This window comes from Eurosta solidaginis, chromosome 2 (genome assembly GCF_040869045.1).
Source record: "Eurosta solidaginis isolate ZX-2024a chromosome 2, ASM4086904v1, whole genome shotgun sequence".
In the NCBI taxonomy this organism is placed as follows: Eukaryota; Metazoa; Arthropoda; class Insecta; order Diptera; family Tephritidae; genus Eurosta; species Eurosta solidaginis.
This window is the reverse complement of record NC_090320.1, coordinates 216055821-216067832: the sequence shown is the minus strand read 5'-3', so window position 1 is coordinate 216067832 and position 12012 is coordinate 216055821.

Below are 12012 nucleotides of genomic sequence, written 5' to 3'. Positions count from 1 at the left end.
TGAAGTCCTTGGCATATCGTCGCAAGAAATCTAAGTTGGTATAAGCCTTTGGTATGAGAAAGTTTACATGATTACAAAAAGTAAAAGATGAGTCAAAAATTACGTCAAGATCGCGAAACTCATTAATTGACGCAAGAGTTACATTTGAAATCGAGTACGCGAATGAAACCACATTCGTAGACTTAGTATACGTCATGTGGCAGCATTTACTAATATTGAGTCGCAGATTATTTTGACAGGCCCAATTATTTATAGCATTCAGATCTTCTTGCAGACGCAATGCATCAGAAGTACAGGAGATTCTCCGAAAGAGTTTTAAGTCGTCAGCATAAAGCAAATAATTCAAATAGTTTATGCATGAGCCAACATCATTAATAAACATTAAGAACAAAATAGGACCAAGGATGCTACCTTGTGGTACACCCGAAGTTGCTGAGAATTCATAAGACTTAGTTCTCTCGACTTCAACAAAAGATATTCTATTTTCCAAATAGGACTTCAGCCACGACAGAAAGCTTGAGTGAAAGCCCATGTTTTCAAGTTTCCACAGAAGAAATTTGTGCAGCTTGGAAAAAGATAAAAAATATTTAAGTGAACCTATTGTCTTTTCGTATTTACTCATTAAAAAACAAATTGTAGGAACACGTTCCAAATTAATAACACAATTCAACTTTGCGAGAACATATATAAACAACAAATGATAGGAAATTTCCTTTTGCAGAAGTAAAGCAAACAATATTTGCCTAAGGCTGAGCTCATTTCATTTTACTAGAATATGCATAAATACCTTAAATTTTGTGAATAAATAGTTCACTGCTCACAACTATGGTTTTGTAGCAGTAGAGAATAGAATATTCTAAGCAGCTTGGAAACAGATAAAACTATTTAAGTGAACCTATTGTCTTTTCGTATTTACTCATTAGAAAACAAGTTGTAGGTACACGTTCCAAATTAATAACACAATTCAACTCTGCGAGCACATATATAAACAAACAATTGATAGCAAATTTCCTTTGGCAAAAGTAAAGCAAAATATTTGGCTAAGGTTGAGCTCATTTTATTTTGCTAGAATATGCATAAATACCTTGAATTTTGTGAATAAATAGTTCACTGTTCACAACTATGGTTTTGTAGCAGTAGAGAATATAATATTCTAAGCAGCTTGGAAACAGATAAAACTATTTAAGTGAACCTATTGTATTTTCGTATTTACTCATTAGAAAACAAGTTGTAGGTACACGTTCCAAATTAATAACACAATTCAACTCTGCGAGAACATATATAAACAAACAATTGATAGGAAATTTCTTTTGGCAAAAGTAAAGCAAAATATTTGGCTAAGGCTGAGCTCATTTTATTTTGCTAGAATATGCATAAATAAATTGAATTTTGTGAATAAATAGTTCACTGCTCACACCTATGGTTTTGTAGCAGTAGAGAATAGAATATTCTAAGTAGCTTGGAAACAGATAAAACTGCTTAAGTGAACCTATTGTCTTTTCGTATTCACTCATTAGAAAACAAGTTGTAGGTACACGTTCCAAATTAATAACACAATTCAACTCTGCGAGCACATATATAAACAAACAATTGATAGGAAATTTCTTTTGGCAAAAGTAAAGCAAATATTTGGCTAGGTTGAGCTCATTTTATTTTGCTAGAATATGCATAAATACCTTGCATTTTGTGAATAAATAGTTCACTGCTCACAACTATGGTTTTGTAGCATTAGAGAATAGAATATTCTAAGCAGCTTGGAAACAGATAAAACTATTTAAGTGAACCTATTGTCTTTTCGTATTTACTCATTAGAAAACAAGTTGTAGGTACACGTTCCAAATTAATAACACAATTCAACTCTGCGAGCACATATATAAACAAACAATTGATAGGAAATTTCTTTTGGCAAAAGTAAAGCAAAATATTTGGCTAAGGTTGAGCTCATTTTATTTTGCTAGAATATGCATAAATACCTTGCATTTTGTGAATAAATAGTTCACTGCTCACAACTATGGTTTTGTGACAGTGGAGAATAGAATATTCTAAGCAGCTTGGAAACAGATAAAACTATTTAAGTGAAACTATTGTCTTTTCGTATTTACTCATTAGAAAACAAGTTGCAGGTACACGTTCCAAATTAATAAGACAATTCAACGATGCGAGCACATATATAAACAAACAATTGATAGGAAATTTCTTTTGGCAAAAGTAAAGCAAAATATTTGGCTAAGGTTGAGTTCATTTTATTTTGCTAGAATATGCATAAATACCTTGCATTTTGTGAATAAATAGTTCACTGCTCACAACTATGGTTTTGTAGCAGTAGAGAATAGAATATTCTAAGCAGCTTGGAAACAGATAAAACTATTTAAGTGAACCTATTGTCTTTTCGTATTTACTCATTAGAAAACAAGTTGTAGGTACACGTTCCAAATTAGTAGCACAATTCAACGATGCGAGCACATATATAAACAAACAATTGATAACAAATTTCCTTTGGCAAAAGTAAAGCAAAATATTTGGCTAAGGTTGAGCTCATTTCATTTTGCTAGAATATGCATAAATACCTTGAATTTTGTGAATAAATAGTTCACTGCTCACAACTATGGTTTTGTAGCATTAGAGAATAGAATATTCTAAGCAGCTTGGAAACAGATAAAACTATTTAAGTGAACCTATTGTCTTTTCGTATTTACTCATTAGAAAACAAGTTGTAGGTACACGTTCCAAATTAATAACACAATTCAACTTTGCAAGTACATATATAAAAAAACAATTGATAGGAAATTTCCTTTGGCAAAAGTAAAGCAAAAGATTTGCCTAAGGCTGAGCTCATTTCATTTTGCTAGAATATACATAAATACCTTGAATTTAGTGAATAAATAATTCACTGCTCCCAACTACGGTTTTGTGGCAGTATAGAATAGAACATTCTAAGCAGCTTGGACACAGATAAAACTAGAGATAAAGCGAGAGTAGTGCTGATTCAATGAACTCCGTGTTGGAGCACACAAATGAAAACGGAGTAGAAGAGTGGAGAAGGGTACGGAGCAGAGGAAGTAAAAAGCTCTCTCGCAGTACCGTGCGGCACTAAGAATTGTACAACGTTTGGGAGCAGTGCATGGGCCCATGAAGCGGTAGAAGTAGGTCGAAGGCAGTTCAAAATATTTGCTGCGAGAAACCCTCGGTTCTGCAACCGGTACGAGGAGGAAGAAGCGTCGAATGACAGCATGAAGAGGCAACGTTCGGCGGAAGGCGACAAGCCTGCTTTCAAGAGGCAGAACGGACCCAGTCCTAGAGCCGCGAGGCAGGGCAGTCGCATAGACAAGACAAGTAGGCCCAAATCTGTAAGACAGATTGGCTCCAATAGCGAGGTAGCAACTACCTCGAAAGCTCCGAGTCAGAGGGAAGTTCCAATTCCGGAAGTAGGAGATAAGCTAAAGGGAGATAACGCTAAGACTCCGGGTTTCTCGGAGGTGCCAAAGGGAGATAACACTAAGACTCCTGATTTTCCCGAGAAGATGAGTGATGTGGCAAAGCAGTCACTGACTGTGGCGCTGGTTGATCGTAGCAGTCGTTTCGGACAAATGACTACTGAAAGGTGGAGATCTGTGGAAAAGAAGCTTATTAGCTTTATGCTTAAGATGATGCGGGAACAACCAAGTGAGCCCCTTCCAACCTTTGATTCGGGGGGATGGTATAATGGTGTGAAGATGATAGCGTGCGACAACATATCGAGCTTGCGGTGGCTGGAGGAAGTGGTTCCAAACCTCCAAAGGCAAGGCACGAACGCGCGGTTTTTGGGGGTGGATAAAGCGCAAATCCCCACGGTACCAAAAGTTAAGGTATGGATACCATGCGTGATGAAGTCGGAGAATACACTGCGACTTCTGCAGAGTCAGAATCCGAACATACCGACACAGGTTTGCAAGATACTTACTTTATCTCGGCCTACCGAGGATGGTCAGTTCTACATCTTCCAAATAAACAAGCAGGCGGAGGATATTTTGTACACGCAGCTTGGCAAAATGTCCTTTGGCACTGGCAAAATCTACATGCGACTCAGGAAAAGAAGTCCCGAGGATAAAAACCCTAACACGCTAGAGGTGGGCGAAGTCGAAAAGGACCTCAAAAGCCTAAGGGAAAAAAGACAGATGGATGTCCCCGACATCACCACGAACGTGCTAGAAGAGGACCAACCGCTAAATGGTGCTGTGACTCGCACAGAGGAACACCCGGCACAACAGTCACGAGAGGCTGAAGGGGGCCTCAAAAACTCTAAACCAAAAGGGCAACGGGAGGACGACGACGTCAAGACGAAGGTGCTGGAGGGGGACAAACAGCCCAATGGTGCTGCGAGTCCTACAGATAAACCTCCAACACAGTAAAGTGGCGTCGAGCGAACTCCTCCTAACCCTTGAGGAGGGTTCGTTTGACGTGGCGCTGATCCAGGAGCCGTGGCTCTCATCGGGAGGAAAGGTTTCTGGACTCAGCGTGCGCGGGTTTGGTGTTTACTACGCGCAAACGGAAGGACGGGTGCGAGCTGTAGTAATGGTTAGGAAACAGCTGCATTCATATATGCTGCCTAATTACACCACTGAGGATCTCGTAGCGGTGGCCGTTGAGCAAAAGAATAAGCAGGCATTTATCCTGGCGTCCTGCTACGTGGCCCATGCTGCGGAGGTTCCACCGATGGAGTGCAAAAGGCTAGTACAGGAGGAAGGGCGCAAAGGGCGGTTGGTCATAGGCGTAGATGCAAATGCGCACCAAAATGCGTGGGGAGCAGCAGATACGAACGAGAGAGACGAATCTCTGTTTTGTTACATCCTGCAAACCAATTTGCAGATCCAACAGAGGAAATGTCCCTACATACATTGGTCCAACATCTAGCAATGTTCTGGATATTACATTGAGCTCCGAGCGTGATAAATCAAGGTATGATTGGATGGTTCTTGATAGACCATCCTTATCCGACCATGCGTATATCAGCTTCAGCATCCCCCTAAAGAGGGTAGAGAAGGAAGGAACCTTTAGAAAGCCTAGGTCAACGAACTGGACTAAATTCCAGAAACATGTGGAACAAAAACTGGGACAACCCAAAGAGGTTGCTAATGTAGAGGAACTGGAGGAGTCGAATGAATTCCTAACAAGGACGCTTATGACTGCGTATAACAAAGCTAGCCCTCTAAGAAGATTCAGAGGAAAAGCAAAGCCGCCATGGTGGAGCAATGAGCTGAGTCTTCTAAGAAGACAGGTAAAAGAAATGTTTAACCTCGCAAAGACCGCAGAAAGCGAAGCGTGAGGACAGGGATCTACTAAGGATCTACAAGCGTGAAATTGCTAGGGCGAAGAGAAACTCATGGAAAAGTTTCTGTACGGACATAGAGTGCTCCAGCGAAACAGCACGGTTGAAAAAAGTCCTAGCAAAGGGAAACATAGTCCAGGGACTAATAAAGAAAGAGAACGGGGAATGGTCATGTAATAGTGAGGAATCCCTTGAGGTGCTTCTCGATACACATTTCCTATCGGGAGACGGTTTAGAAGAGCCAGCAGACGTCACTCACACTTCGATCACGGAGCTAGTAGTGCCGGGCTTGGTGACCGATACTTAGATCGAGTGGGCAGTGAAGCCATTTTCTAAGTTTAAATCGCCGGGCCCAGATGGTATATTCCCGGCCATGCTACAAGTCTCAAGTAGGGCGGTCGTGGAATGGCTTAAAATAATATTCGATGGGTGCATACGACTGAATCATGTACCGCACTCTTGGAGAACTGCTCGTGTAGCTTTTCTATCAAAGGCGGGGAAGATCGGTCAGGTGTATCCCAATGACTATAGACCCATTAGCTTAACATCATTTCAGCTCAAAACCTTTGAGAGGCTCATAGATGTGTACATAAAGTCCTACGTGGATGAAAAGCTGCTCTCCACAACACAGCATGCGCACACCAAAGGCAAGTCGGTAGACACCGCATTGCATAGGGTGGTAATAAGCATAGAGAAATCCCTGGAATATAAGGAGTATGCTCTAGGAGTCTTCTTGGGCATTGCCGGGGCTTTCAATAATGTTGCAAAATGGGCGATTATGGATGGTCTTAATTACATTAAAGTACATCCTGCCTTAATCAGATAGATCGGCTGCATGTTAAATTGCAGAAAGATTACATCACAATGGGGATTGTACGAGGCCACGAAATCAGTGGACAGGGGCACGCCGCAGGAAGGGGTGATATCACCTCTGCTGTGGAAGCTGGTCATCAACCAACTGCTCAGGCAATTCGAAGAGGGACCCGTAAAATTTACGGCTTACGCAGATGACGTTGCAATTGTCATAAGTGGAAAGTGCCTTCCAACGACTAGTTATATGATGGATCGGGCGCTTCGGGATATTCATACCTGGGCATCTAATGTCGGGTTGAAAGTCAATGCGGAGAAGACGGATATGGTCTTATTTACAAAGAGTTACAAGGTCCCAAATTGGACTAGGCCTAAGTTAAGAGGGGTGACGTTACAGGAGAAACCTTGCACAAAATATCTAGGAATCATCCTAGACAGTAGCTGTCATGGAAGCTCAACGTGTAGGAGAGGGTCAAGAAGGCATCAACGGCACTCTGTGCATGTAAAAGAATGCTGGGGTGTATGTGGGGCCTTTGGCCTCTCTTTCTCATTGGGTTTTTACAGCGACTGTAAGCCCTATTCTATACTATGGAGTTCTAGTTTGGTGGAAAGCCACACAAAAAACAACATACCTCAAAAAATTAGAGGGGGTATGCAGACTATCGATGCTTAGCATTACGGGAGCCCTGAAAACAATCCCGACGGCTGCACTGTATGCCATTCTGCACATCCCACCTATACACCTGATAGCAAAGAACAAAGAGTTAACGACCGCAAACAGGCTCGGTGCTTCGGGGCAGCTTGAGCGCCGACCATATGGCCATAGTAGTAAATCGTCATCAATCACAAGACGAACATACAACATGATTCCCTATCTGCGCTTCGAGGGAGATCTTAAGGCCACAATAGAGGTGGACGGTTGGCGCAAGGGTGCGCAAATTGCGGACGAGGCGATACATGTGTACACCGATGGTTCCAAATTAGTGGAAGGAGTAGGGTCTGCGGTATACTGCGCTGATCCGGAAATAAGCAGATCCTACAGGCTGCCGGATTACTGTAGCGTTTTCCAAGCGGAAATATTAGCCGTACCCAAATCAGTAGAAACCCTGGAGGAGAATAGCTTAAGCTGCAACCGTGTTAACTTTTATATTGACAGCCAAGCAGCAATTAAGGCAATAATCTCGCATAGCACAGCATCTAACTGCATGTTAGAGTGTAAGCAGCCTCTGGAGAGAATCGGGACAGGGAGAAGCATACATCTATATTGGGTCCCAGGGCATATGGGAATAGATGGGAATGAAAAAGCGGACGAACTAGCTAAAAAGGGCGCATCCCTCGAAACTTGCTCCGTAGATGTCCCAATTAGATGGGGCGAGATCAAGCGAAGGCGAGAGGTGCACATGATCGACCAAGCGGAAAAGGCGTGGGTTCAAGCGCGGGTCTGTAAAGTGTCGAAGATTATGTGTAGGTCTTACAACCTTAGACTAACACAGTTGCTTCTATCATTAAAAAGAGAGGACTGTAGACTCATGACGGGTATTCTGACTGGGCACTGCTTTCTGGCGTCACATGCCTTTAAATTAGTCTTGGTCAGTGATAGCAGATGCAGGGAGTGCGGGTTGGAGGAGGAAACGATCGAGCACGTTCTGTGCTCGTACCCTGCACTTGCCAGGCTAAGACTCCAGCTATTAGGAGTGATACAGCTGTCAGATCTAGAAGCAGCAAGTGGCTTAAATCCTAGGAAGCTTCTAGTATTTGCCAAGAGGACGGAGTTATTTTATACCATAGGTCCTGGTTTTTGATAGGGTTTTTCAGTTTGGTCGTTAAAAGAAACTTCAGGTAACACTACGGACTCAAACAGTCTACGTGAGGTCCTCATGGACCGGCCAGTTCAACCTACCTACCTGCCAAAGGAAATTTCCTATCAATTGTTTGTTTATATATGTACCTACTCGCAGAGTTGAATTGTGTTATTAATTTGGAACGTGTACAACAACTTGTTTTTTAATGAGTAAATACAAAAAGACAATGGGTTCACTTAATTAATTTTATCTGTTTCCAAGCTGCTTAGTATGTTCTATTCTCTGCTTCCACAAAACCATAGTTGGGAGCAGTGAATTATTTAGTCACAAAATTCAAGGTATTTAGGCATATTCTAGCAAAAGGAAATGAGCTCAGCCTTAGCCAAATATTTTGTTTTACTTTTGCCAAATAAAATTTCCTATCAATTGTTTGTTTATATATGTACTCGCAAAGTTGAATTGTGTTATTAATTTGAAACATGTTCCTACAATTTGTTTTTCAATGAGTATAAACGAAAAGAGAATAGGTTCACATAATTAGTTTTATCTGTTTCCAAGCTGCTTAGTATGTTCTATTCTCTACTGCCACAAAACCATAGTTGGGAGCAGTGAATTATTTATTCACAAAATTCAAGGTATTTAGGCATATTATAGCAAAAGGAAATGAGCTCAGCCTTAGCCAAATATTTTGCTTTACTTTTGCCAAATAAAATTTCCAATCAATTGTTTGTTTATATATGCACTCGCAAAGTTGAATTGTGTTATTAATTTGGAACGTGTTCCTACAATTTGTTTTTTAATGAGTATAAACGAAAAGAGAATAGGTTCACTTAATTAGTTTTATCTGTTTCCAAACTGCTTAGTATGTTCTATTCTCTACTGCCACAAAACCATAGTTGAGGGGCAGTGAATTATTTACTCACAAAATTCAAGGTATTTAGGCATATTCTAGCAAAATGAAATGAGCTCAGCCTTAGCCAAATATTTTGCTTTACTTTTGCCAAATAAAATTTCCTATCAATTGTTTGTTTATATATGTACTCGCAAAGTTGAATTGTGTTATTAATTTGGAACGTGTTCCTACAATTTGTTTTTAATGAGTATAAACGAAAAGAGAATAGGTTCACTTAATTAGTTTTATCTGTTTCCAAACTATTTAGTATGTTCTATTCTCTACTGCCACAAAACCATAGTTGGGAGCAGTGAATTATTTATTCACAAAATTCAAGGTATTTAGGCATATTCTAGCAAAAGGAAATGAGCTCAGCCTTAGCCAAATATTTTGCTTTACTTTTGCCAAATAAAATTTCCTATCAATTGTTTGTTTATATATGTACTCGCAAAGTTGAATTGTGTTATTAATTTGAAACGTGTTCCTACAATTTGTTTTTAATGAGTATAAACGAAAAGAGAATAGGTTCACTTAATTAGTTTTATCTGTTTCCAAACTATTTAGTATGTTCTATTCTCTACTGCCACAAAACCATAGTTGGGAGCAGTGAATTATTTATTCACAAAATTCAAGGTATTTAGGCATATTCTAGCAAAAGGAAATGAGCTCAGCCTTAGCCAAATATTTTGCTTTACTTTTGCCAAATAAAATTTCCTATCAATTGTTTGTTTATATATGTACTCGCAAAGTTGAATTGTGTTATTAATTTGGAACGTGTTCCTACAATTTGTTTTTAATGAGTATAAACGAAAAGAGAATAGGTTCACTTAATTAGTTTTATCTGTTTCCAAACTGCTTAGTATGTTATATTCTCTACTGCCACAAAACCATAGTTGGGAGCAGTGAATTATTTATTCACAAAATTCAAGGTATTTAGGCATATTCTAGCAAAAGGAAATGAGCTCAGCCTTAGCCAAATATTTTGCTTTACTTTTGTCAAATAAAATATCCTATCAATTGTTTGTTTATATATGTACTCGCAAAGTTGAATTGTGTTATTAATTTGGAACGTGTTCCTACAATTTGTTTTTTAATGAGTATAAACGAAAAGAGAATAGGTTCACTTAATTAGTTTTATCTGTTTCCAAGCTGCTTAGTATGTTCTATTCTCTACTGCCACAAAACCATAGTTGGGAGCAGTGAATTATTTATTCACAAAATTCAAGGTATTTATGCATAGCATATTCCAGCGAAATGAAATGTACTCAACCTTAGCCAAATATTTTGCTTTACTTTTGCCAAATAAAATTTCCTATCAATTGTTTGTTTATATATGTACTCGCAGAGTTGAATTGTGGTATTAATTTGGAACGGGAGCGTGTCATTATTCTTTATTACAAAATTCTGGGTGACAAAATTCTGTAAATTGCAAAAAAAATCTGCTTTTTTAAATTCTGCTTTCTAAAATTCTGCTTTTTCAAAAGTAATTCTGGAGGTCAAAATTCCGGAATCATGGCATGGCGTAGCCGGTGTTGGATCGGCTAAGGGTTATTTTATTAAAATGCGGACGAAGGCCGCCTTCGCAGAAGGGTATACTACGCAGAAGGACATCACCGTGGCGGTATGCATAAAGGTGTTCTACGCAGAATTACTGTACATGGCGCACTTTTTCAAAATATTTACATGACCTCTTTAACAATTGTTAACATTATATTTTAATACAGATTTTTGTAATACAGAATTTCGTAATACAGAATTTTGAAAGCAGAATTCTAAAAATCAGAATTTTAAAAAAGCAGAATTTTGTTTTTAGAATTTTGTACATACAGAATTTCGACACCAACCCATTTGGAACGTGTTTTTTTCTCGAAAATAGGTGCAATCTAAATTTGAATCCAAAATTTCGTTGGTCGTATACGCAGTACAAAAAAGTCAAAGATTTCGTTTCAAACTTTTAACCGTGTATTTAAATTAGCTTAATTAAATACAAATGAGTTAAATTAGTTATTTTTCTGTTTCTTCTGATAGAGCATACTTTCTGATAGAAACAACTATTTCACGTTATTGAAAAGGTTAAATCAGCACTTTATTTTAAAAAGAATAAAATAAATTGAAAATTATTTAAAGGTTAAATACAATTTTTTTTATACATACTATCCCCAGTTTTATAAGATAAATTTGTCTCGCTCCAAAGTTCACTTTCTTATGGAACTTGCCTTCAGTATTTTATTTCATAACGCCCTTTATCAGTTTATATTCAATATATTTTGACGTGAGCTGAAACGTTTATGAAATAAATCGGAAATGGAGCGTTCAGCCGAGATAGCGTAATAATTCACTCAGCACACTCCAGATTGTCTTTATCAATCAAATTTTTTAAGAAAGCGTAAACTTTTGGATTATTTACTTTTACATACAATCTCGGATTTCTGTGAAACGCACGTGGAACTAGTCCCACCGCACAAAGTGTTCCTCTCATAACGCCCGGTATTCCAACAGTTCCATCATTATTCCCTTGGCCACCTTCAACACAATACATATAATCTCCTTCGGGAAAATTCTTACATCTCTCTGGAGCTACTATTGTTACGTCTTGTTTTTCCGAATTCTTTACTGCGTATCCCAAATGTGATACCTTTTCTCTAATTTGCATCGTCATGCCCACCACAAGTGCATTATCGCAAAGTGATATTGTCGTGAATCCTTCATTCCTGCTAAAGCCTTCCTTCAGTTTAACTGCAACTATTTCTTGATTGCATTCGTCATCTGGAAAAATTACATCCTTCACTTTGCGCCATACTCGGGGATATCTTTCCGCATAACCTACAACCTCCATAAGCTTTTTTGTATTATTAATCTTCCAGCCTTGATTAGCTGTGATCACTATTTGCTTAGTCACTAATGAGCCAGCGCAAAAATAACACTTATCATAAAATATTGATACCATATACTCGCCATTTTGCGAATTTATATGGGTTAAAAGACCGCTGAGTACGACAACCAGTATCGCGAAATAATTGTAGAAATTCATTTTAGTTTCTGATTCTTTTCAATGCTTGGCTAAGTAACTCAAGTAACTAAAGCAAGAAAAGTTTTGTGGGCGCTATTTATATACAGTGGTGAAGCTAATGAAATTTTTGTGTGCAAGAGTACGGTTAGAAATCTGAGCCTAAATTTTTAATCTTTCATCGGTTTAAACACTT